A 23,782-nucleotide genomic window follows, 5' to 3' on the forward strand; every position below is an offset into this window, starting at 1 on the left:
ACATACATCTACTCCCCAGGTGGTTTCCCGTAAGATATTAAGTAATGGAGCAGACACTTCCTCTCTTTTCCTATTTAGGACTCATAGCCCAGCTTTCACCAATTACATCCTCATAATCCACTCTTGACAGTTTTATGGCCAGCAAGTGGTTAAGGATTTCAAGAATCATGAAGTCAGCTCAGTTACTTGCCTTGAAAATTTACTTTAAAGTTTAAAAGTGTCAACTTACTTTAAAATTTTATATCTGTGTTATTGTGGTAAGCTGAATAATGTCCCTACAAATATGTTTACAAAATTCTGGTCCCCAGAATTTAAAAAATATGTTACTTTACACAATAAAAGGAAGTTTGCTGAAGTGCAGAACCAAGATGGCGTAGAAAGACCCTGAGCTCATCTCCTCTCATGGGCACACCAAAACCACAACTATCTGCAGAACAACCATTGATGAAAAAGACTGAAACCTACCAGAAAAGATCTTCTACAACTGAAGACATAAAGAAGGGACCGCAACGAGATGGGCAGGGGGACTCGCAATATAATCAAATCAAGTCCCATACCTCTAGGTGGGCGACCCACAACAAATAAGTACAGTGCAGAGGTTCTCCCTGTACTTAGGAGTGAGAGTTCTGAGCCCCATGTTGGTCTTCCTCAGCCTGGGGGTCCTGCACAGGAAGATGAGCCCTTAGAGCATTTGGCTTTGAAGGCTAGCAGGGATTAACTGCAGGAGTCCCACAGGCCTGGGGGAAAGAGAGACTTCACTCTTAAAGGGCACCCACAAAATCTCACAGGCACCAGGACCCAGGGTAAAAGCAATGATTCTGTAGGAGCCTAGACCAGACCTACCTGCTGAACGTGGAGAGTCTCCCTGAGAGGTGGGGGCCGTGGGGGTGGCCGCTGTGGCTTTTACCCTGGGGGCATAGACACTGGCATCAGCCATAATTGGAAGTTGGTTCTACCACCTGGAGGAAGCCAGCACTTGGGCGACATCTTGGAATCCTCCCTCTAGCTCATTGGCACCAAGACCTGGCTCCACCCAACAGCCTGGAGACACCAGTGCTGAGATATAGAGGTATCCCCCACTTTTCAAAAGTTTGCTTTATGTCACTTTACGTTTAGGAAAGACCTACATTAGCACCAATTTCAAACTGAAAGAAATCTGAAGATGTTTGCTTTTACGGAAAAGGTGAAAAACACAAAGCGCATCAGCATTTGTTTTGCAGCGGGCCCTTCGAGAGGCATCCTTCACCCCAAGTAGTGAGAGTGGCACCGCCAAGCTCTTCCGGGAGCAGCACTCCACATCTCAGTGTCAAGCCCCCATAGCTCTGAACTGTGTCTGTGAGCATCTGTGCCTCTTCTCCATTTATTTGGTGTGTCAGTTAGCAAGAGGTGTCCTAAGGTAACTGCTATTTCGCTTTATACCATTTTGGCTTATGAAAAGTTTCACAGCATGGCTCTACTTTCAGTTAGTGGGGGAAACCTGTATATAGATATATGGGGAGACACCAGCCTAGGCAGCAGTCACTGTTTTGGGGTCTCCGGAAGCCCAAGGTATGTTTTTAATAATTCATTTACCCTGGTTTTTCTGTAGAAGAAAGAAAAGTTGTTTTGTTAGAAAATGGATTTCTCGTGTTCTAGCCTAGGCTTCCCTTTGGCTGATTGCATTTGAGCTGTTTCCTAATGACTCTTTTCATCATGTGTGTAGAAAACCCATAAAAGAGTACATCCTCATTATGTGGAGATATTTTCTTAAATTTGAATGCCAGGTAGCCTCTTAAAAGCATTTCCAGCCTGTGTGTGTGAATTTATGTATGTGTATATATGAACGTTCTGTGCACGTGTTTCATGTATATGTTTGTATGTGCATGTAACATTTTGGTTCTCCCTACCTCAGCTACCCTCTCCCAGTGTCACACTCTTTACCTTGTAAACATCAGTCTACTACCTTCAGAATCTTGATTTTTAATATTCCATTCTTAAGAGACTGTGCTATATTTCCAGTCCTCACTTTAATAATTCCTTAGCTCTCATCTGACCTCATCAAAAGTTCAGTCTCCAATTCATTAATCCTACCATTCTCTCATAATCCTTTAGTTTTCTGTCCTTCCATTCTCTCCTCATGCAGGTAAGAGCCTGTCATCTATTACTACAATTCAGTGTTTGCAATCTCAGAAGTTTACGGGGTCAGGCAGAAAACATAAACAAGTGAAACAGGCAAGACAGAACATAGCAAGAATGTGTAGGGACATGGTGAACCAAATTGTGTTCCATTGAAAGTCATTCGAATGCTTAGTTTTAATACAGTGGGCTAGCCAAAGAAAATCTGTCTCCAGGCTAAATTTGCCCATTCATCTCTCCCCTTATTTCCACTTATTGCTAACCTCCAAAACCTCAACTTTCGTTGAACTCACTCCCTGCTTTCTCCACGTCTGCATCCAAGTCGCTTCAGATTGTAGAAGGGAAAGATCATACAGTCAGGCTGACCGTTCACTTTCAATTCCCATCCTGAGGGGGGCACTCCACCTCCTACATCCTGAGCATCCGTCCTCCCACACTTCCTAATAAACTTTCTGTTCCGCTCTCAGAGATGACAATTTCATACTTTCTCCTCTCCACATATCTCCTTATTGGGAGGCTTTTAGCTGCAGTAATAGACTTCTCACCCGCAATGGCTTCTATTTATAAGAAATCCTCTCTCTAACCTCAGTTACCTGTTATCCTATTTCTTTCTTTCATTGCAGTCATTATAATCTACAATCATTTGGTTTTGCTTGCTGATTTTGGGTGTGTGTTTGTTTTTTTTTAATTTCCCTCCAGCAGAACACAAACTCCCTGAGGGCAAGGACCATGCCTTTCTTATTCACCAAGTAGCTCCAGGGTCTAGAACAATGGCTGCCATATATTATTATAGCTACTTGTTAAGTAAGGAATTAACAAGGATGAGGACAAGGTTCAACATGTTTGAAATTCCGAGAAATTCGGGATAAAGCATCGTTTCAGGTAAGGTCTAGAATAAGGCTTGGCAAACTTTGTTCAACAAAGGGGCAGATAATAATATTTTCAGCTTTGCAGGCCATACAGTCTCTGTCACAACTCTTCCATTCTGCTGTGACAGCATGAAAGCAGCCTTGAGTAATACACATTGACTAGGACTGTACAGATTTGGACCACGGTCATCGTTTGCAGACCCCTGTTCTAGATGAACAGATTCTTCGTCCAAACCAAAATCCTGGGCTCATACTATTACTTGTGGGTGCTCAAGAAATGATATATGCATGCCTAAATTCACATCTGTACTATCTACTGAAAGGCAGCACATCAGAGGCGTTGAGAGTATGGACCCCAGAGCCAGGTTGCTCTGTTCAAGTCCTGGTCTTCACATACGTGCTTTGTGACCATTCCATTTCCTCATCCTTGAAATAGAGATAAAAACACTGTCTATGTTGTAGAGGTAAATGAGGATTAAATGAGGTAATCTTTGTGAAACACTGAGAACAGAGCTTGGCACATAAATGCTAAATGTATGTGTTGAATAAATGTGGAATGTTCTTGCTAAGCCCTTTGCAGACATTGTCACATTTCCTTCTCACGGAAGCCCAATGAGGTAGGTATAAGTATTATCTCCATTTTAAGGATATGGATAATGGGATTCAGAGACATGAGGTAGGATTCCACGGTCACACAGTTAGTAAGTGATAGTATTAGGGCCAGATGAATACATTTAGAAATAAAAAGCTCTGAAAAGTATAATGCATTTCTCATCCTCAATATCAATTCAAAATAAAGGTAACTAATATAGACTGGCTTCTGCACTGGTTTTAAAACACAGCTGGAAATACTCTGACACAATTCTCATCAGGAGGAATCCCTTCCTCTTGAATCTAGATGGATTTGAGACAGGGTTTGTGCCCCGGTCCGGGAAGATCCCACATGCCACGGAGCAGCTGGGCCCATGAGCCATGGCCGCTGAGCCTGCACGTCCGGAGCCTGTGCTCCGCAACGGGAGAGGCCACAAGAGTGAGAGGCCCACGTACCGCAAAAAAAAAAAAAAAAAAAAAAAAAAAAAAGAGTTTACTACAAGCAACTATATGCCAATAAAATGGACAACCTAGAAGAAATGGACAAATTCTTAGAAAGGTACAATCTTTCAAGACTGAACCAGGAAGAAATTGAAAATATGAACAGATCAATCACAAGTACTGAAATTGAAACTGTGATTGAATAACTCTCAACAAACAAAAGTCCAGGACCAGATGGCTTCACAGGTGAATTCTATTAAATATTTAGAGAAGAGTTAACACCTATCCTTCTGAAACTTTCAAAAAACTGCAGAGGAAGGAACACTCCCAAACTCATTCTATGTGGCCACCATCACCCTGATACCAAAACAGGACAACTTTACCACAAAAAAAGAAAATTATAGGCCAATATTGCTGATGAACTTAGATGCAAAAATCCTCAACAAAATACTAGCAAACTGAATCCAACAGTACATTAAAACGATCATACACCGTGATCAAGTGGGATTCATCCCAGCAATGCAAGGATTTTTCAGTATCTGCAAATCAATCAGTGTGATACACCACATTAACAAATTGAAGAATAAAAACCATATGATCATCTCAGTAGAGACAGAAACAGGTTTTGACAAAATTCAACACCCACTTATGATAAAAAAACTCTCCAGAAAGTGGGCATAGAGGGAACCTACCTCAACATAATAAAGGCCATATATGACAAAGCCACAGCTAACATCATACTCAACAGTGAAAAGCTGAAAGCATTTCCTCTAGGATCAGGAACAAGACAGGGATGTCCACTTTTATTCAACACAGTTTTGGAAGTTCTAGCTACTGCCATCAGAGGAGAAAAAGAAATAAAAGGTATACTAATTGGAAAAGAAGTAAAACTGTCACTGTTTGCAGATGACAAAATACTATACACAGAAAAACCTAAAGATGTTACCAGGAAACTACTAGAGCTAATCAGTGAATTTGGTAAGGTTGCAGGATACAAAATTAATACACAGAAATCTTTTGCATTTCTACACACTAACAACAAGAGATCATAAAGAGAAATTAAGGAAACAATCCCATTTACCATCCCATCAAAAAGACTAAAATACCTAGGAATAAACCTACATAAGGAGGCAAAAGACCTGTACTCTAAAAACTGTAAGACACTGATGAAAGAAATTTAAGATGACACAGATGGAAAGATATACTGTGTTCTTGGATTGGAAGAATCAATATTGTGAAAATGACTATTCTACACAAGGCAATCTGCAGATTTAGTGCAATCCCCATTGAATTACCAATGGCATTTTTCTAATAACCTATATGGGAAAAGAATATGAAAAAGAATGGATACACATATATGTATAACAATCACTTTGCTGTACACCTGAAATTAACAGAACATCGTAAATCAACTATACTCTAATATACAATAAAAAGTAAATTAAAAAAAAAAAAGGAAGCTCAAGCCACCTGGAGAGGCTGTACATAGCTGCTTAAGTCAGTAGTCCCATCTGAGCCCAGCCTTGGAGTCACCCCTGCCCAGGAGCCAGACACGTAAGTTGAAAGTCTTCAGTCCCCAGTTATGGAGTAACCCACAGACATTAACTCTTCCCAGCTGAGGCCCCAGACATCATGGAGAAGACAGACCATCCCCACTGTGATCTGAGTTCTTGAACCACGGAATACATGAACATAATAAAATATTGATAATTGGTGGTTTATGTGACTAAGTTTCAGGGTGCTTTGTTAGCACATAGACAGACAGAACAGCTTTTTTTCCAGATTTTCCTAAACTAGAATTATAATTAAGTTCACCATTGCTGGTCTTCCTTCATTTCTCAGTGACCTTGCTTTGCTGCTCCCTTGAAAGTCTTTTGAATCACCCAGAATTAGAAAGAGCTTGGGGCTTCCCTGGTGGCACAGTGGTTGAGAGTCCGCCCGCCGATGCAGGGGACACGGGTTCATGCCCCAGTCCGGGAAGATCCCACATGCCACAGAGCGGCTGGGCCCGTGAGCCATGGCCGCTGAACCTGTGCGTCCAGAGCCTGTGCTCCCCAACGGGAGAGGCCACAGCAGTGAGAGGCCCGCGTACCGCCAAAAAAAAAAAAAAAAAAAAGAGCTTGGGTTTGTACCCAGGAGGTCTTCCTTTGGAGAAGACCCCCACACACTACTAGATGGTCACAAGCAAATCATCTCATTTCTTTGGGTCAGTTTCCTCTTCTAAAAGCCTGCTTTGCAGGATTGCCATGAGAATCATGATACCATGGGCATAACACTGCTTTCAAGGGATTTAGACTCCAGGCTTACGGCAAGAGACCTGGGGCAAAGGGTAGTTTTAATCTTCCTGGAGTTCCACTCTTACAAAGAAGCACATTTGCCCAAACAAATCCATCGTGCTGATGCCACAGCCAGCAGAAGAACAAGCGCGCTTCTCACCATACGCTGGGGGGTCCTAAAGGGTCTGCGTGTGCACGTGTAGGTAATTTTATAGTGGGCCAGCCTGGTGATTTTGAAACAACTCAAGTGTCTGACATGAAAGTGAGTGACAGTACTTGGAACCAGGGCCATGAAATGCAAGTACATTGCAAATCACTCGGTCGTGCTGTCAGGGGAATCGTAGTCACCATATATATTTTCTTAAATGTAGTTTCCCAGCAAACCTTTCATAAAATTCACGACTGTGACTGACCTCTGCTACGTGCTTGCCTCCACAGCTTCCCCTTTCCCCTCCAATATAACGCGGGCTTGTAATGCACGTGTGGCAAACACCATTGACTGGCTGCCGAATCGCCATTCCCAGCACCCTTCTCGCTTTCTGCCTCCTTCTAGAGAATCCTGAAAGCTGATACTTGCCATCCCAACTTCCCATGCAGCTAGGGGCAGCCAGCGTCCGTGAGGAATAAGCAGAAGTCTTTTGGGAAAGGTCATTCGTAAAATATTTTTCTTTCCTGCTATGACGATACATAAAGTCACATAAAGCCGGCACAGCCTTTCTCACTTACCCTTTCTCCTGCCTTGAATGCAGAATTGGACGCAGCTGTAGCAGCCACTTTGGGATAATGAGGGCAACTCCAAAAGCAGTATCTGCTCTGATTTCTTTGAACCAACCACCTTTCTCTGGAAGAAAACACAGGTCCAGTTTGTGTAAGACACTGGAATTGTATTTTTCTTTTACTTGCAGATGCAGAGAGTTCTAATATAAAACTTGTACCATGAGCAACTGAACCCTTGTCCTATGTGAGCAGGTAACTTTCCTTTCCCTGCCCCTTATGAGGAAGGTAAAACCAAAAACCCTTGAATGTAAAGTCACACTAAGAGGCCACGGATTTCTCTGCCTCTACGGTCCGTGACCTCACAGACAGTCCCTCCAGTAAAGTTCTGATAGTCTGCTTAGATCACTGCCACAGCCTCCCTGATTTTCTTCAGTTCCCTATCCCGGTACCCTCCCATCCTCCACACTGAAGCCACAGAGGTCTTTCCAAAAGCCAATGCCCACCCATGTATTCCTGCTGAAGGGAGCAAACCAGGGCTTGCTCATGAAATCCTGAACTTCTTCACTCTGCTGAGAAGGCTTGCCTTGACCTGGCCTCTGGGTCCCTCTCCAGCTTCTGCTTCAAGCAATTCTTTTGAACTTTCCCCTCTTGATTCTCAGCTCTTCAAACTCAGCTTCAGCCACACAGAACTGAAAAATCCCCCCTTCTGGGCTTCCCTGGTGACGCAGTGGTTGAGAGTCCGCCTGCCGATGCAGGGGACACGGGTTCGTGCCCCGGTCTGGGAGGATCCCACATGCCGCGGAGCGGCTGGGCCCGTGAGCCATGGCCGCTGAGCCTGCGCGTCCAGAGCCTGTGCTCCGCAACGGGAGAGGCCACAGCAGTGAGAGGCCCGCGTACCGCAAAAAAACAAAAACAAAAACAACCCTTCCTTACACACACACACACACACACACACACACACACACACACACACACACACACACACACACACACACACACACACACACACACACACACACACTACGCTCTACATTTGTTCGTCCCACCACAGGCCCCCATGGTACTCTACACCAGTATTTAGAGCAGCAAATACAAAATACAAGTAAATATCTTTCCCGCAAGATGGTAAGCCACCCCAGGGCAAGGCCTGAGGATATCTTGTTCACTGTTGTGATGCCAACACGGGTATTCTGATCAACTCCTATGCACGCCATTGACGTGGGACGAATCCTCCACCTTAAGTAGTACGTGGCTGAGCACCCAGCCCCAGACCGATTATCAGCCATAAATACTCACAGAGAAGGGGAGGAGGACCCCTCAGGCCAGGCAGGACCACACAAGGACTGCACTTGGGAGGAGAGAAAACCAGCAGGGACTGTGGGATTCAGGCTTTGTAGTGAAGAGTGAGGTAACCCTTTGTTCACGTGGAGGGATGTGATTGGCTTGTTTGAACAATTTCACGATTTGATGGGGAGGTGAAACCCATTAGGCTGAAGACCAGCTAAGGCGCAGCTGATTCTACTGATCAGGGAACTTGTCAGGGAGGGAGGCTTTCCTGCTGGGCTGGGGAGGTGGGGCATATCTGGCAAGAACAGGGAAACTCACAGCTAGGCATTTGGGGCCAAAAGAGGCTCAAAGTTGTCAAGGCAGCACTTGAAATTTTAGATTTTACAATACAGAAGAGAGAAAAAGGGAAGAGGGGAAAGGAGGGAGGAAGGAAGAAAATTTCTCTTTATAGTCTGGCCTGACTTAATTCAGTGGTTACTGTGATAGACTATTTCAAGACCAAAAGTTAGGGTGACTTTTCAGTTACCACCTGGAGCACTTATTGATTGGCTGGCCCCAACCCCATTCCTAACCTCCTTTTCTTTATCTATTTTCCAGCCAGGTCTAGTCATGTGTCAAAGTGCTGGCCAATGGGACATGTGTAGATTCATGCTGTGAGATTTCCAGGAAAGTTTTTGCTGCTTGATTTAGGCAATATCCTTTTCTCCTTACTCCTCCTACTTTGTTCCTGCTGGAATGTAGATATGATGGCTAGAGCAGCAGCAGCCATCTTGTAGCCACCAGAAATAACCAGGAGAATCATAAAGATGTGCAACATCTCAAATAATTTGCCTTTTATTCATTACTTCTCAGGAAGCTTTTATGTAATTGGGTTTTACTTTTTTTCATTTAGGATTTAATCAAATATTTTTCATATGCCACTCAGTAGTCTTCAATAAGTATCACATTGTCCACATAGCAAGAACGAAAACAGGAAATGAGAAATGGAGTCATCAGTTGGGAAATCAGTGAAGCATAAAGTATGTTGTGTGGTTGCAATCCAGGATGAAGCCATGGACACTGAGTTGACACTAGGCCCTCTGTTACAGGATGCCTGCCTATAAGGTGGAGGTGGACACAAGAGGGCCCTTTTCAGCTAGATAATCTTACTCTTCATTTTTTCTAGGTATTTTTTCCAACTTTTGTATAGCGTAAAACTATTTCTATATGAAAAAATAAGTTTTAAAAATTGCTCTTACTGAAGTTGGGAGTAGGGTGGGGTGGGGTGGAACTGGCCCTATATTCTCTGTCCTTCCCTTCCTGCCCCCAGTGGCAGCCCTTGAGAGTGTTCAGTGGATGTGAAGGGATCATAGACCATCCCACATCATTTCTCTGAGCAAAGCAAGGCAAGGGTAACTCACAGTCCTCTGAGAATCTGATGAAATCTACTGACCCTCTTCTTAGAGAAAAAAATGCCCACATAAAACTGCTCACAGTTTCAGAGGGTTAAGAATGCCACTTTTAAAACAACAGTGAGGGGCTTGGGCTTCCCTGGTTTGCACCTTGGTTAAGAATCCGCCTGCCAATGTAGGGGACACAGGTTCAAGCCCTGGTCTGGGAAGATCCCACATGCCGCAGAGCAACTAAGCCCATGCACCACAACTACTGAGCCTGCGCTCCAGAGCCCACGAACCACAACTACTGAGCCTGAGTGCCACAACTACTGAAGCCTGCATGCCTGGAGCCCGTGCTCTGCAACGAGAAGCCACCACAGTGAGAAACCTGCACATCGCAACGAAGAGTAGCCCCCGCTAACCGCAACTAGAGAAAGCCTGCGTGCACCAACGAAGACCCAATGCAGCCAAAAATAAAAATAAATTTATTTTTGAAAATTAAAAATAAAAACAAGAGTGAAATTCAGGGGCCATAACTGCCTCTTTCTAATTTCCTTCTGCTACTTTTTTGCTGCTGTTTCTCTACTTGTATCAGTCTGTTCTTTAGAATTATATTCTTGGATCCCAGCCTATGACTGGACATTCAGATGTGCCAAGGGTCTCAGGAAGTGCAGAGGTAGCGTCACTGTGGGACATTGTCTTCCTACCAGTGAAACTAAAGTTGCTTATATCCAACAAGAGTTAAAGATTAGGGATGAAGAAATTGGGTAAACATGACTGTGGATGGCCCCCAACTATGCTGAGTGCCCCATAATTCACATGGGAACTCTCCTTCCCCATCCAGGTGTTGTGAACCTCTGTCCTCACACAACTTCCCCCCAAAGAGTCCCCACGCTCTAGGGGACTCCTCACACTATAGAATATGCCGACTCTCTGGCATAGCCATCAGGTACACATCTGTTCCTCTCCTTTCTGGGCTTCATCCTGCTTTCCCCTGCGAGGATTCTATTTATCTTTCATCAAGCCTCACTCTACCTTTGTGAAGATGAGCTTTTTCCTGCATTGATCTTCATCTCGACTCAGTCCCCAGCTCCTAACCTGCTCATCGTCTGGGCTCCTCTGCAATTATATTTCTCCATGTGCAAAGTCAAAGTTAGAGATGCATGGAATAATAGGCCAAGGAAGAAAGGCTACCAAGTGAATCAAAAAGCCAAGACCTAAACTTGATAGAAGAGACAGTAAGTACTAATTGAGTTCAGAGGAAAGCAGAATTAACAAGGGCTGTGTAAAGCAGGGTAAGGGTCACAGTGATGCCTGGATTTAGGTGAAGCCTTGAAACTACTAGGCTTTATTTAAGCACTTATAAAGCTTACCATGTGTTAAGCTCTGCACCAAATATCTCACTACAGAAGCTCTTTTAATCCTCACAGTATCTCAAGGGAGGAATTATTATTATGCTGATTTTGCAGATGAGGAAACTGAAGCTCAGTATCACAGAGCTGGGATTTGACCCAGGTCCATCTGATGCCAAAGCTTTTTATGGACTCCAGAACATGTGATTGATGGTGCCTGGCACATAGGAACTGCTCTACGAATATTTGTTAAATGCATGGAGTGAGAATTAATGAATGAAGCACTTATGTGAGAATGAGAAGGCTCATATATCTTGTCATGTGGATTATACATCCATGGTGGGGGGGGAAGCTTCCATGCAGGAAGTGGTTGGTCAGCTACTGAATCACTGATACTTATTGAGCACTTACTATGTTCTAAGGGCTTCAACACTTCAGGACAATCCTCTGAGTCAACAGAAATATACTGAGCACTAGACACTCTGGCTGGCCCTGTTTTGGGCCCTGAGGATGGCAAATTATCCTCAGGCATTCTCAGCCCAAATGCAGAAGAAAGACCTGTACTATACCTCACACCACAGGTAGGGCTACCTGAGGGTTTAATTTACGTACTCTCCTCACCCTCTACAATCGTGAACAATCCATCAGGAGTTAGATTTCTTTGGCTCTGGAGATGTTAGAGTGGTCCATGGGCTCTGAACATAGCTGGAATCCACCCCCCCTTTCCCAGTTCTCACAAACTTCTCATAATAGACTCCCATATAGTGCGAGTAATTTACAGTATAATGAATTTGTTTTATTCTGGTTCAGTCTGGGCACTGCGGCCCCTGGCTGCCTTCCTGTTGTTTTATTTACTCCTCAGCCATTCTCATTTTTGTAGCTACTCCCTTTAACTCTCTTTTCTCTGTAAGGTCATTCTAAGGACAGGATGTTGCAATGGCCAAGATGAGCTGTGAACGAGTGCAAGCCAGGTGTGTGTTGGTGATTCTCTCTCTTCTTTCGGGCTCTCTGAAATCTGGCGCATAAAGAAAATCATCACATGCTCAAGATTTAAAGCCGAAATTCCGATTTTGAGGTTGGTGTCATTCAGATGAATGCCCCTGAGCCCAGGCACAACAGAGCAGTTACTGGGAGAGATAAGGTGATTCAGTGTCATACCTTAGTGAGCTATAACTCACAAGGGGTTGGGGAGACATTTTTGTAACCACTAAGATGTGTAAGGCCAGCCTCAGCCCTATATATTGCTGTTTTCTACAATGGCTGTTTCCTGGAGAATCCATCTCTTTCACCACAGGGTGCTAGGGGCATTGAGAATGAGTCAGTTTGCTATGCTGGCCTTGTTAACACCTGTGGCAGGACATTAATACAGGATAATAGTAATCACATTGGTGTTAAATATTTGCAGTGTTAGGGCAATGACTTTGAATCTCAACTCACTACATCTGATGAATAGGGATGCTGGTGGTGGCACCAAGGAAGATGGACCCCTCAGCCTTCTCATCCAGACAGTATAAACACTCCCGTGCTCAATGCTTCAGTTATATGTGAATACAATTCAGATTAGCTTCTAATTATTTCTGGGCACATGCTCTTTAATGCCAGAGCCTTTAAGTCACAGCGGTCAAAGGGTAATGCATCCTAACAGGTTACAACATCCCCAAGGATTTCTTGATTGACATAGAAATGGTTTTTTTCCCTCCAACTGATTGACACTATGGCCGGTGTGAAGTGATGGCCAAGCTTCTAGCTGTCCATTAAAAGATCTTAAATCGAGGAGGATGTGACTTCAATAATTAGCTTTCACATTTGAGGGTTGAGACCAGCTGGGCTATAGATAGTGTCCTTTTAGGAGTTAGGGTATGTCAGGGATGGTGGGACAGTTTTTCAGTTGAGCCTCTCGGCGCAAGCAACTTGAGAAATTGGTTTCCAAAATTTCTGGAGTGTCTTTTTTCTTTTCCTGGAGGAACGTAAATTACAATAAAGCAACAGGATGAACTCAAGCTAGGGGTAGGAAATTTGCCAATAAGAAGAGTTAGCCTTTGTCTTTGTAGAAACCCTGTGCAAACAGGTGGGGTAATGTGTTTACCTTCAAATACTGGACCACGTATTTCAACCATTCATTGTTAAAGTGAGCAGATGTTGTGTCTCAGGAACTACAATGTACTGTAACCACATGGGTATATTCGGGAAGGGTTGCAGAACTAGCATCCCACTGTGTTCTAAAGCTCTGTGCGCCAGGAGGACAACATTCCCTTGACCTTCCACAACTAGTCTCCCATTCTCCTGCAACTTGAGCTATATCACTGCTTTGATTTGGACAAAGGGTCTTCAAATGCATGTTTGTTCACTGGAATGTTGGAAGTTTGGGAGGCAAGAAATTCATGGATCTGAAGTCTGCTGTCCCCTCAAGAACTCCTGGGGAAAAAGGACCTGGATTTTCCTTATGTTTGGGACAGACAAGCCAATAAGAGGAAGGAAGTAATACGAAGTAAAGATGATTCTAACATCCTGGAAAGGCAAACGATATATTTTGCTTAAAAATTAAATCCAGGCATACCTGTTCAATGTGTGCGATCGAGTTAACAGTTCTTAATCTTCTTGCCTTCAAGTTCCCTACCCAGCTAAACCGAATAAAAATTCACAGTGTCTCCTATGCATGCTGATGCTATAATCAAAAGAAAAAAGGCTTTTCAAGAAGCTCACTTTGTAATGAAAGAGTAAGATATAATACATAAACCAAATAATGAATCCTTAGTGCTAAAGCACCTGGAAAATGCATTCACCAAGGGGTGTGGAAGTACACAGAAGGAAAGGATTAATTTCTCAGGAAGAGAGAAATGATCTACAAAGCCAAGAAAGGCTTAATAGATACATTGATATTTAAGCTGAGCCTGAAAAATGAGTATGATTGTGCCAGGTAGAAAACAAACGGGAAAGTGGGAAATTCCCAGCAGCATGCCTAAGGTGCTGGCGTCATGTGATCTTCACCCATTGGGATGTCCCAGCAAGGCAGAGAGGAGAGCAGCAGCGAAGCCTCCAAGGGCACATTCATTTCCTCAGGAACTGCTAGCTGAGAATCTACTATGTTTCAAGCACTGAACTATGCAATAAACACTATAATGATGTTGTTAAAAAATAAAAAATTAATGGAAACCTCGATTAAATAGAGTCAGGAGAACAGAGAGGGAGGGAGCCCAACAGAATAAAGAAAGACTCATCTTCTTTCCTGGCAGGGACTCAGTTAATGAAAAGCCATGAACCCTTTGTTTACTACAGCCCTCCCAACTTCCTCCTTCCCTCTATAAAAGAGTTCTCTTGCCCTTGCCCATCAGAATATCAATGGACATTATAGGGAACGTTTGAAATCCCCAAACTTAATTTCCTTAAAACCAAACTGGATTGCAATAACTTCAACATTTCCAGAACGGAGTGGTATGCCTATTTTGATTGATAGTTTGAGGCTTCCAAACTTTATCAGGTGCCTGAAATTGCCTCTCTGAAGAATAAGAGTTTAAGATGAACTGAGGCAAACCAACAAAGAAAGATAAGATGCTTCCTGAAACCCCAGACTCTTTTCCTTGTCTTCTTTGCCTCAGGTTCCCCCTCCAGCACAATCTTATGTCTCTCCCTTGGCTCCATGGCCAGGCTCTGCCGCTGGGGCCATCTTCCTCTTCCCTGCCTATGATGCCTCCTCTATACCCTAAATTCCCCTGTATTAAGTTTCTCACCAGAACTTCCCCTTTTCTCGGAAATTCTTCCCACTACCTATTCCTCTGAACGTGTCAGACCCTATCCCTTTAAACATAAACCTCCTGAGCCTCCAGAAGCTAAACCCTTTATTTCTTATATTCCCTGGACTGAAGCTGAACTGGGAGCCATAGTCAAAGATTTCCCCAAAGTAACTGAATAACTTCATCGATTTTTTGAGGAACTTAATAGAGTCATTCAAACTTGGCAGTCAAGTCTCTCTGACTTATGCTGCCTGGTTCATATGCTTATTGGTGGAGGCCAGGATCAGCATTGGATGAAAAACACTAACTGGGAAAATCCTGGAAGATCTCTAGAATTACAACCGGGGAGCTCGCTAACTTCCATGACCAGGCCCAGGCAATCACTAGGCAACTTCATCAAGCAGTTCCTAGAGCTTTTTGGAAGCTTGTTGATCGGAACAAAATTCAGGCTTGCACACAAACGTCTTGTGAATCTGTTCATGATGACTACAATCAATTGCAGATTATTTTTCAAGAAAGTTCTGGTCTTCCTTCAGGTGTTGATTCCACCTGCATAGCTTTTAACTCTATGCTTATTAATGGGCTGAACTGGGACTTTTCTCTTCCATTAAAACGGACCAGGATAGAATGGCAAACTATGTCCACTCCAGATTCAGTGAATCTGGCAAACCAGCTCTCCCACACTCTAGATAAGTCACCAAAATGGAAGACCATCAAAATTCTTAATCGTCAACCCCAGCAGATGAAGGTTCCTAAACAGAACCAAAACCTTCTAGTTTCTGCTATTATTGCAAAGAGCCAGGATATTGGAAAAGGGACTGTTACAAATCTAAGTGCCTTAGGCACTTTCAACCCTCTAACCAGCCTTTCCAACGCCCTCCCAATTCTAATGACGGGCTCTGAGGAAGTACAGGGACTTTTCCCAATCTTCCCTCTTAATCAGCTTGGAGAGACATTTCTCCAGAGTGGGGATGAATCTACTCCAGTCCTAACTGACACCAGAACCACACGCCGGGTGCTCAACCCCACTATTATAAAGCAGCCCCTGCCTTGGAGTTCAGAAACAGTTCAAATAGTGAGGATCTCTAATGCACCTCAAGAGGTTCCTGTCCCTGAGTCTATTCCATTTTTCTTAGACCCTTTAAGAGATACACAATTTTTTCACTTTAGTTCCTCAGCCCCTGTGCATTTATTAAGCTGAGACTTCTTAGAGAAGTATCATGCCAGAATTTCTTTCTCTCAAAAGGGGAAGCAATTCTAGAATTTGGCAGTAGTCATCCAATCAGCCAACTAGGTGAATTAAAGGACCCTTTCACATGTTTTATTTGTTCCATCTTTGATGGTACTACTAGAAATGATTCTGAAAACAGTGACCATCTGTCCCTACTGAATCAGCTACCACCTTCCTTATGGGCAAAATCTCCAACCGGTATTGGCAAAATTCACAGTGCACCTCCCGTCAAGATTCAAAGAGATCCCTCAAAACTTCTTCCCAGAATTAATCAATACCCAATGAGTAAAGAAGCCTTCAAGGCATAAAGACCATAATAGGAGATTACAAGTCTCTAGGCCTCCTTGTCCCTTGCACTAGTCCCCGTAACACCCCTATTTTACTGGTGAGAAAACCTATGGCCAAGGGTGGAGATTTGCTGAGGATCTCTGAGCACTAAGCTACATTGTCATCCCTGGACACCCTGTTGTTTCTAACACTCCTGCCTCACTAGCATCCATTCCCATTGGATGTAAATTCTTTACTATAACTGATCTATGCAGTTCGTAGATAATCTTCTTTAATATTTCAGTTGATGAAGCTAGCCAATACCTTTTGCCTTCATTTGAGTAAAAAAAAAAAATCACCTGGGACAGTAATGCCTGAAGGTTTCACTGAGAGTCCTTTGTATTTCTCACAAATCCTGAAGGCGGATCTGGATAATATAAAGTTCCCTAGAGGTTCTATTTTGTTGCAATATATGGATGATTTGCTTCTTTGCTCTCCTTCTCAAGCCTTCTCACAGGAAGAGTATCCGCTTGCTAAAGCTTTTAACCTTAAAGGGACATAAGGTCACCAACATTTTTTTTCAGTTTTCTGTAACCCGGGTTTGATATTTAGGGCATCTGCTATCAGAATTAGGGATACATCTAGACCCAGATAGACTTCATGATGTCTTAAGTTTCCCCAAACCCAAAACTGAGTGCCAACTTTGAAGTTTTCTTGGGCTATATGGTTATTGCCAAAATTGGATTCCAACTTTCTCTAACAGCCAAACCTCACTATATTTTACTAAGCTATAACAACCCTGACCCAGTTTTATGGGGAAAACTGGACAAGATAGCTTTCAAGGCCTTAAAGGATGAACCCACATGCCCTTGGGCATCCCAATTATGAGATTCTTTTTCCTTTTGTATATGAAAGGGAAGAGAATGCTCTTGGGGTACTCACCCCAAAACACAGGGACCACCATCAACCCATAGGGTGTCACACCAGTAACTGGACCCTGTAGTGCGAGGATACCGCCCCTGCCATAGACCAACTATGACCATTGCCCTTTTGATTAATACCACCTAGAAAATTGTGGTGGGCTCCCCTTTAACTGTTTTTGTATCTCATGTAGTAGAAGCCCTCCTGAACTCTCCTCACACTCAACATTTCTCAGTCAGCCGCCTCACTTCCTATGAAGTCCTTTTGTTAACTACTCCTCACATAATCCTTTTATGTTGTAGTAACCTTAACCCAGTTACTTTTCTCCCCTCCAGCATTAACAAAATTCCTCATGACTGCTTAACGCTAACTGATCACCTCCTGACTCCTGGTGATGATTTACAGGAAGCTCCTCTGAGTAAACTGACTTCTGCTTCTCTGATGGTTCCTATTTAAAAGGTGACAATGGCAAATATAGCGCCAGGTGTGCTACTGCAACTCCTTTCGATGTTGTTGAGGCAGCATCTTTACCTATGGCTACTCCTGCCCAACAGGCTGAATTATACACTCTTACAAGGGTTTGTAGCCAAGGACAAAACTGCCAATATTTATACAGATAGTAGATATGATTTTGAAGTAGCTTATGATTTTGGAATATTGTAGAAGCAACGTGACTTCCTTACTTTCAGCAGAAATAAAGTTTAACGTGACCCTTATGTTCAGGAATCGTTGGATGCAATACTTTACCTGCCACTTTAGCTATTAAGATTCCAGAGCATTCTAAACTTTGACTCTCTGGGAGGTAAAGGAAATCACCTTGGTGATATTTCCTCAAGGAAATAAATAAAAGGGGCTAACAGCAGCCAAGCCTCTGTCATGGTCCAAAGGGATGTTTCCTCAAATGATAGCATTAGAAAACTGGCTAGAGAAGCCAAACAGTTGGACCCAGAAAAGGAAAAACAAGAGTGGAAATTCAACAATTGTTGGTTTGATAAAAAGAGAAAGCTCTGGTTTGGACCAAATAACAACCCCGTCCTACTAGAGACTAAAATTCCCACTTCTCAGCAATGTGCATGCATTAAACCATTGGTCTACTGGCAAAATTATAGCATTCGTGAATCAATATTGGTGGGGAAACATTAACAAGGCCACAAAAGGTACCTTCCTCACTTGCCCCACTTGTCTAAAATACAACTCAGGGAAGCTTGTTGGTACTGCTCCCAGATATTTTAAACTGCCTAATGGACCATTGGAGGTCTGGCAAATGGATTTCATACAACTTCCTCTGTCTCATGGATATAAATATGTTTTAGTCACAGTCTGTTTTCACACTAGACTGAAGACATCCCTTGCAGACAGGCTACTGTCTCTTCTGTGGATAAAGTCCTTATGGGAAAAATTATCTTTACCTATGGAAGTCCTCTTGAACTTCACAGTGATCAAGGAACCCATTTTACTGGGCAGGTACTTGGAAAAGCCTGTACTATCTAGCCAGTTTTACAGCACTTTTAGTGTGCTTACCGCCCTCAGTCCTCTGGTTTATTCTACTGCACTAAAGGCATTATTAAAGAGTATTGGTAAAAATTGTAGAAGCCCTCCAAATACCTTGGCCAAAAGCATTGCCATTGGTCCTTCTAAATCTCAGATTTACCCCTTTGGGAGCTCATAAAATCTCACCCTTTGAGATGGTCATAGGATGCCCAATACACTTGGCTCCTTCTTCTTTTGACTCACAACTTATAGAAGGAGAGATCCTACAACATTATAACGGTCTAATTGCTTCTATTAAAAATAACCATGCTTTGGGACTTCCCTGGTGGCGCAGTGGTTAAGAATCCGCCTGCCAATGCAGGGGACATGGGTTCGATCCCTGGTCCGGGAAGATCCCACATGCTGTGGAGCCACTAAGCCTGTGCACCACAACTACTGAGCCTGTGCTCTAGAGCCCACGAGCCACAACTACTGAAGCCCATGTACCTAGAGTCCGTGTTCCGCAACAAGAGAAGCCACAGCAACAAGAAGCCCACGCACCGCAATGAAGAGTAGCCCCCGCTCGCCGCAACTAGAGAAAGTCTGCGCACAGCAATGAAGACCCAACGCAACCAAAAATAAATAAATAAATAAAATTGATGCTTTTAAGAATAAATAAATAACCATGCTTTGGTAAAGCAATCTTTTCACAGTGCACTCCCTAGAGACAAAGACCTTAAGCATCACACCTTACCTCCTAGAGATTTTGTCCATTGGAAAAGACACCTCCAGAAGAACTCGCCTCAACCTTGCTGGAGAGGCCTCTATCAAGTACTGCGAACCAACCCTTATGCCACCAAACTCCAAGGAATATACTCTTGGATTCACATGACACACTTAAAGAAAGCACCAAACCCTGACTGGCCTGCACATCATCTGGTGATCTGAAAGTACAGATTTCCCAGAATTGAAGCACATGACATCTGATGAGACAGCTTTCCCAAGGTATCCCGACCAGGCCCCTTGGAAGTTGGCCACCAGATCTTTGATGATGATATATAACACTTCAAGATCTCCAACGTCTGTGATAAAAAGTGCTCGAAAGTTCTCCCTCCTACCCCTCCTCGTTACTCAAATGTTACCTCAGTAGGTTTCCAGTCTGTATGCTTTCCCTCCCATGTGAAACACTACATGCAGGCAAGGTCCCTCCTGGCACCGAGGGACAAAAAGCCACAGAAACTGGGAAACCTGACTCCTGATTAGTGATGTTTTTAGAGGAAGATCTTGATCGAAAGGGAGAAGTGTAAAAGAATAATAATAAACAGAAACCTCAATTAAATAGAGTCAAGAGACCACACTCTCACTCCCTGCGAGGATAGCAGAGCCCAACAGGAAGAAAGAAGATGGCTGGCAAGAAAGAACTCAGCCAATGAAAAGCCATGGACACTTTTGCTTACTCTAGCCCTCCCAACTTCCTTTTCCCCTCTATAAAACTGTTCGTTCCCCTTTTCCTTGCCAAGCAAGGACTAGCACATGGCTTGCCATGGTTGCAGACTCTAAATTACAATTCTCTGCTGATCTCGAATAAACCCATCTTTGCTGGAGAAGTATCTGGAAGTCGACTCGTTTTAGGTCAACAGTGTAGACAGGGTACTGCTGCTTAGCTTTTCCTTTATCCCTTTTTCTTTTTTCTTTTCCATTATCAATGTGATGTTATTATAGGAACTCACTACCATATATTTTGTATATACTATATATTTATATAATATATATTCTTACGTATATAAGAAAATAACATAAGAAAGTTAAAAGAGTTTGCATTTTATAGTAACTTGTGTTGCTGTTGCCAAGTAGAAGAGGTGTGCTGAAGTGAGAAAAGGAAATAATTGAGGTTTTTTAAAAGCAATTTTATATATATTGTATACTTACAATAAATATATATTAATATATTATATACATTTCCGAACCTCTAAGTTTTTAGTAGTACTAAAGTTCTTGTGTCACAGTATACTTGGTCATCCCCTCAAGTTTATTTTTAGAACACCGATGTTGAGCACCGATTTGGTATGTGGGTGAAGAACAGAGGAGAAAGGAAAGAAGAGAGGATTAAAAATGGACATGAAAATTGACAGTAGATAGCCAAGGCCTTTAAATATCATCACTTGTAGGGGATGAAGCACCACTGTGTAAATAGTTGATCTGAGAGGATCACAAAATCACATCTAAGTGTTAGAAATAGAATATTATCAGTGGATGGCTAGAGGGTGGCCAGAAACAGGCAGGTAGGAAGGGGACCAGTCAGGAGGAAAAGATATATGAATTGTTGAGGACCTTAGCTATGCCGGTGGCTGTGAGAATAGATAGGAGGGGTCAGGATGGAGAAATAGTCATTAACTGAGAACTGATTAGATGTGGGAGGTGTTGGAGCAGAATGAAGATATCAAGATTGATGCTTAGGTTTCTCTCTTAAGCAGAGTCATGAATGCTGTGCTATGACTGACAAAGGAAATCCAAGATGAAGGAGCAATCTGGGGGAATAACATCAAGGGCAGTTCCGGACCAGATGAGTGTGAGGTGTCTGTGGGTGTTCAGGACAATTACAAAAAGTAGAAAGTTTGGGGAGATGAATACATAACAATTAAGGAACCACTAGATTTCAAGTAAAAGGCAGGGAAAGTGTAGGGGAAGAAAAGCCATTGAGGAAAAGACAAATGTTCAGAAAGGTGGGGAGAACTAAGGGAAGGGAAATAATATTTATCTAGTTTCTGTTTTAAATCAGACACTGCTATGTACTTAACCTGTGTTATGGCATTGAATTCTCAAAGTAAGCCTAAAACTAATCATATCCCACTTTATACATGTGGCTGAGATGTTTTGAAATACTAATTGACATTTTTCCTACGATATCTTTGTACCCACTAGCCTTTTCCCTTGTGGCATTCATTGATTCATAGAATAAATATTACAGAAGTAGGAGGAAAAGGCTTTTGGTTTTAAAGAGGCTATGCCTTTAATTTTCAAAAATAAATAGATATAGAGAATCTGAAAACCAAGAGAGTTGTGTCTCTGATTCCCATTTAGAGCCCTGGGGAGCAGGAAGGCCTGGGTAGAAATGACACCCTGGTGTGCCCAAGCTGATTGGCTACTGGCAGCCTCACAGAGTTCCTGGTGTCTCAACAAGATGCAAGGACAGTGGAAGGATTCAAGATGAGAGTGGCATGGAAGTGGGGAAGGGTCTTAAAGAGCCCCACCAAATTTCTGATAGCCAAAGAAAGCCAGGGAGAAGCAGACTGGCTCCTGGATACCCACAACGGGCATGAAACTAGCTCAGATAGGGGTGGGTCTGATGAGGCCTCGGGTTCACGCATGAGACCTGACTCAGGGGCAACCTGCATGAACCGACAACAAAAAATTGGATGGAAATGGGCATCTCAGCAGATGTCAGTGTGGATAGATCTTGATTATTCCAGGATGAGAAATCCTCCCAAACCTTAAAACTATGAGTCCCCAAGAACAAAGAAAAAACCTTGGGAAAAGAAAAGGGAAATCCTTGAAATGGCTGATATCGAGTACTTGTCCCCTAGCCAAGTGGGGGCTTTAAACATTGGAGAAAAATAAAGTTATATTTCTGTGCTGCTAAAGTTGTGGTCAAAGATTTGTATCCACAATAATCAGTAAAACAGCATTTAGGAGAAGAGGTTAAGATGATTTTTCAAAGGCCATGCAGGTAGGCAATGATGGAGCTTGTATATAACTGTAGGTCCACCTGGCCCCAGAATCCTTGCTCTTGCTACTATTCCATTTGCAATGCACATGCCCATTTTCTAGACTCGATCTGGCCAGGAAAAAGTCCCTAACCTTTCCTGCTTTTATTTCCCTGTGGTGCTGAGGGCAAATCATAGAGTAAGTCAGCTAAAGACCAGACCCAGGTCTTTGTCTGTAAACCTCATATTGTCCCTTCTACTTCAAGAAGCTAGCAACAAAGTCACTACTTCTTCCTTTGACACATGAAGGGAAAGGTTAGAGTTGGGTAAAAACAACATAAGTTTAGGAGGGCAAGAAAGTAAGTTAAAAGCATTTGTATTTTACAGTCATTTTTGTTAGTTTTGCCAAGTAGAAGAGGTCAGCTGAAGTGGGGAAAGGAACGGGTTGAGGTCTTTAAAGCAATTATATAATGAAAGTTTACAGTAGGCCAGGGGCTGTATATTACTGCTACTCAAAAGCGCAGCCCGGGGCTTCCCTGGTGGCGCAGTGGTTGAGAGTCCGCCTGACGATGCAGGGGACACGGGTTCGTGCCCCGGTCCAGGAGGATCCCACAGGCCGCGGAGCGGCTGGGCCCGTGAGTCATGGCCGCTGAGCCTGCGTGTCCGGAGCCTGTGCTCCGCAACGGGAGAGGCCACAACAGTGAGAGGCCGGCGTACCGCAAAAAAAAAAAAAAAAAAAAAAAAAAAAGCGTGGACAAATGACATTAATATCACCTGGAAGCTTGTCAGAACTGTGAGTGCCTAGCCTCCATCCCAGATCTATTGAATCAGAATCTCTTGGAAGAGGGCCCAGAAATGTGTATTTCAATAGGCCCCTCAATTGGGTATTATTATGCACACCGAACTTCACCAAGGGCTGCTATAGAAATATGAAAAGCAACTGATCAGAGATGAGGAAATGGATTATGGAGAAATATGGGCCCAGGAGCTTGGAAATCTTCAGCATGTAAAGTAGTCCATGATCATGGTTATCATATTCTCAACATGAGATTGGAGATAGAATCAAAGAGAAAAGGCTATGTTGATCCAGAATATGTGACGTTTGCAGGATAGTGAGCAAAAGGTAAAGAAGAAGATAAAACGAAGGAGTCTAAGAGAGTGCAGCTGATGTGACTGACCGACATTAACATCGCAGGGAGGGTAGAAGTAATCCCAGGATGGAGATGATTAATGGGGAGTCTTATCCAAAGTTAAGGAATTTAAGGATGCTGTGATGTCTCGATGTCACTTTCTTGCAATGAATGGCAGGAGAGGTGGAGGGAGATGGTCAGATCAAGGTATGGAGGTACAAGTAGTTTGCTGAAGTGGAGTAGAGGTAAAAGACCGTGTCCTCTTAGTCACAATCGATTCCATGCTTTTCCTGATTTAACAAGGAGG

This window comes from Lagenorhynchus albirostris, chromosome 16, assembly GCF_949774975.1.
Source record: "Lagenorhynchus albirostris chromosome 16, mLagAlb1.1, whole genome shotgun sequence".
Classification (NCBI taxonomy): domain Eukaryota; kingdom Metazoa; phylum Chordata; class Mammalia; order Artiodactyla; family Delphinidae; genus Lagenorhynchus; species Lagenorhynchus albirostris.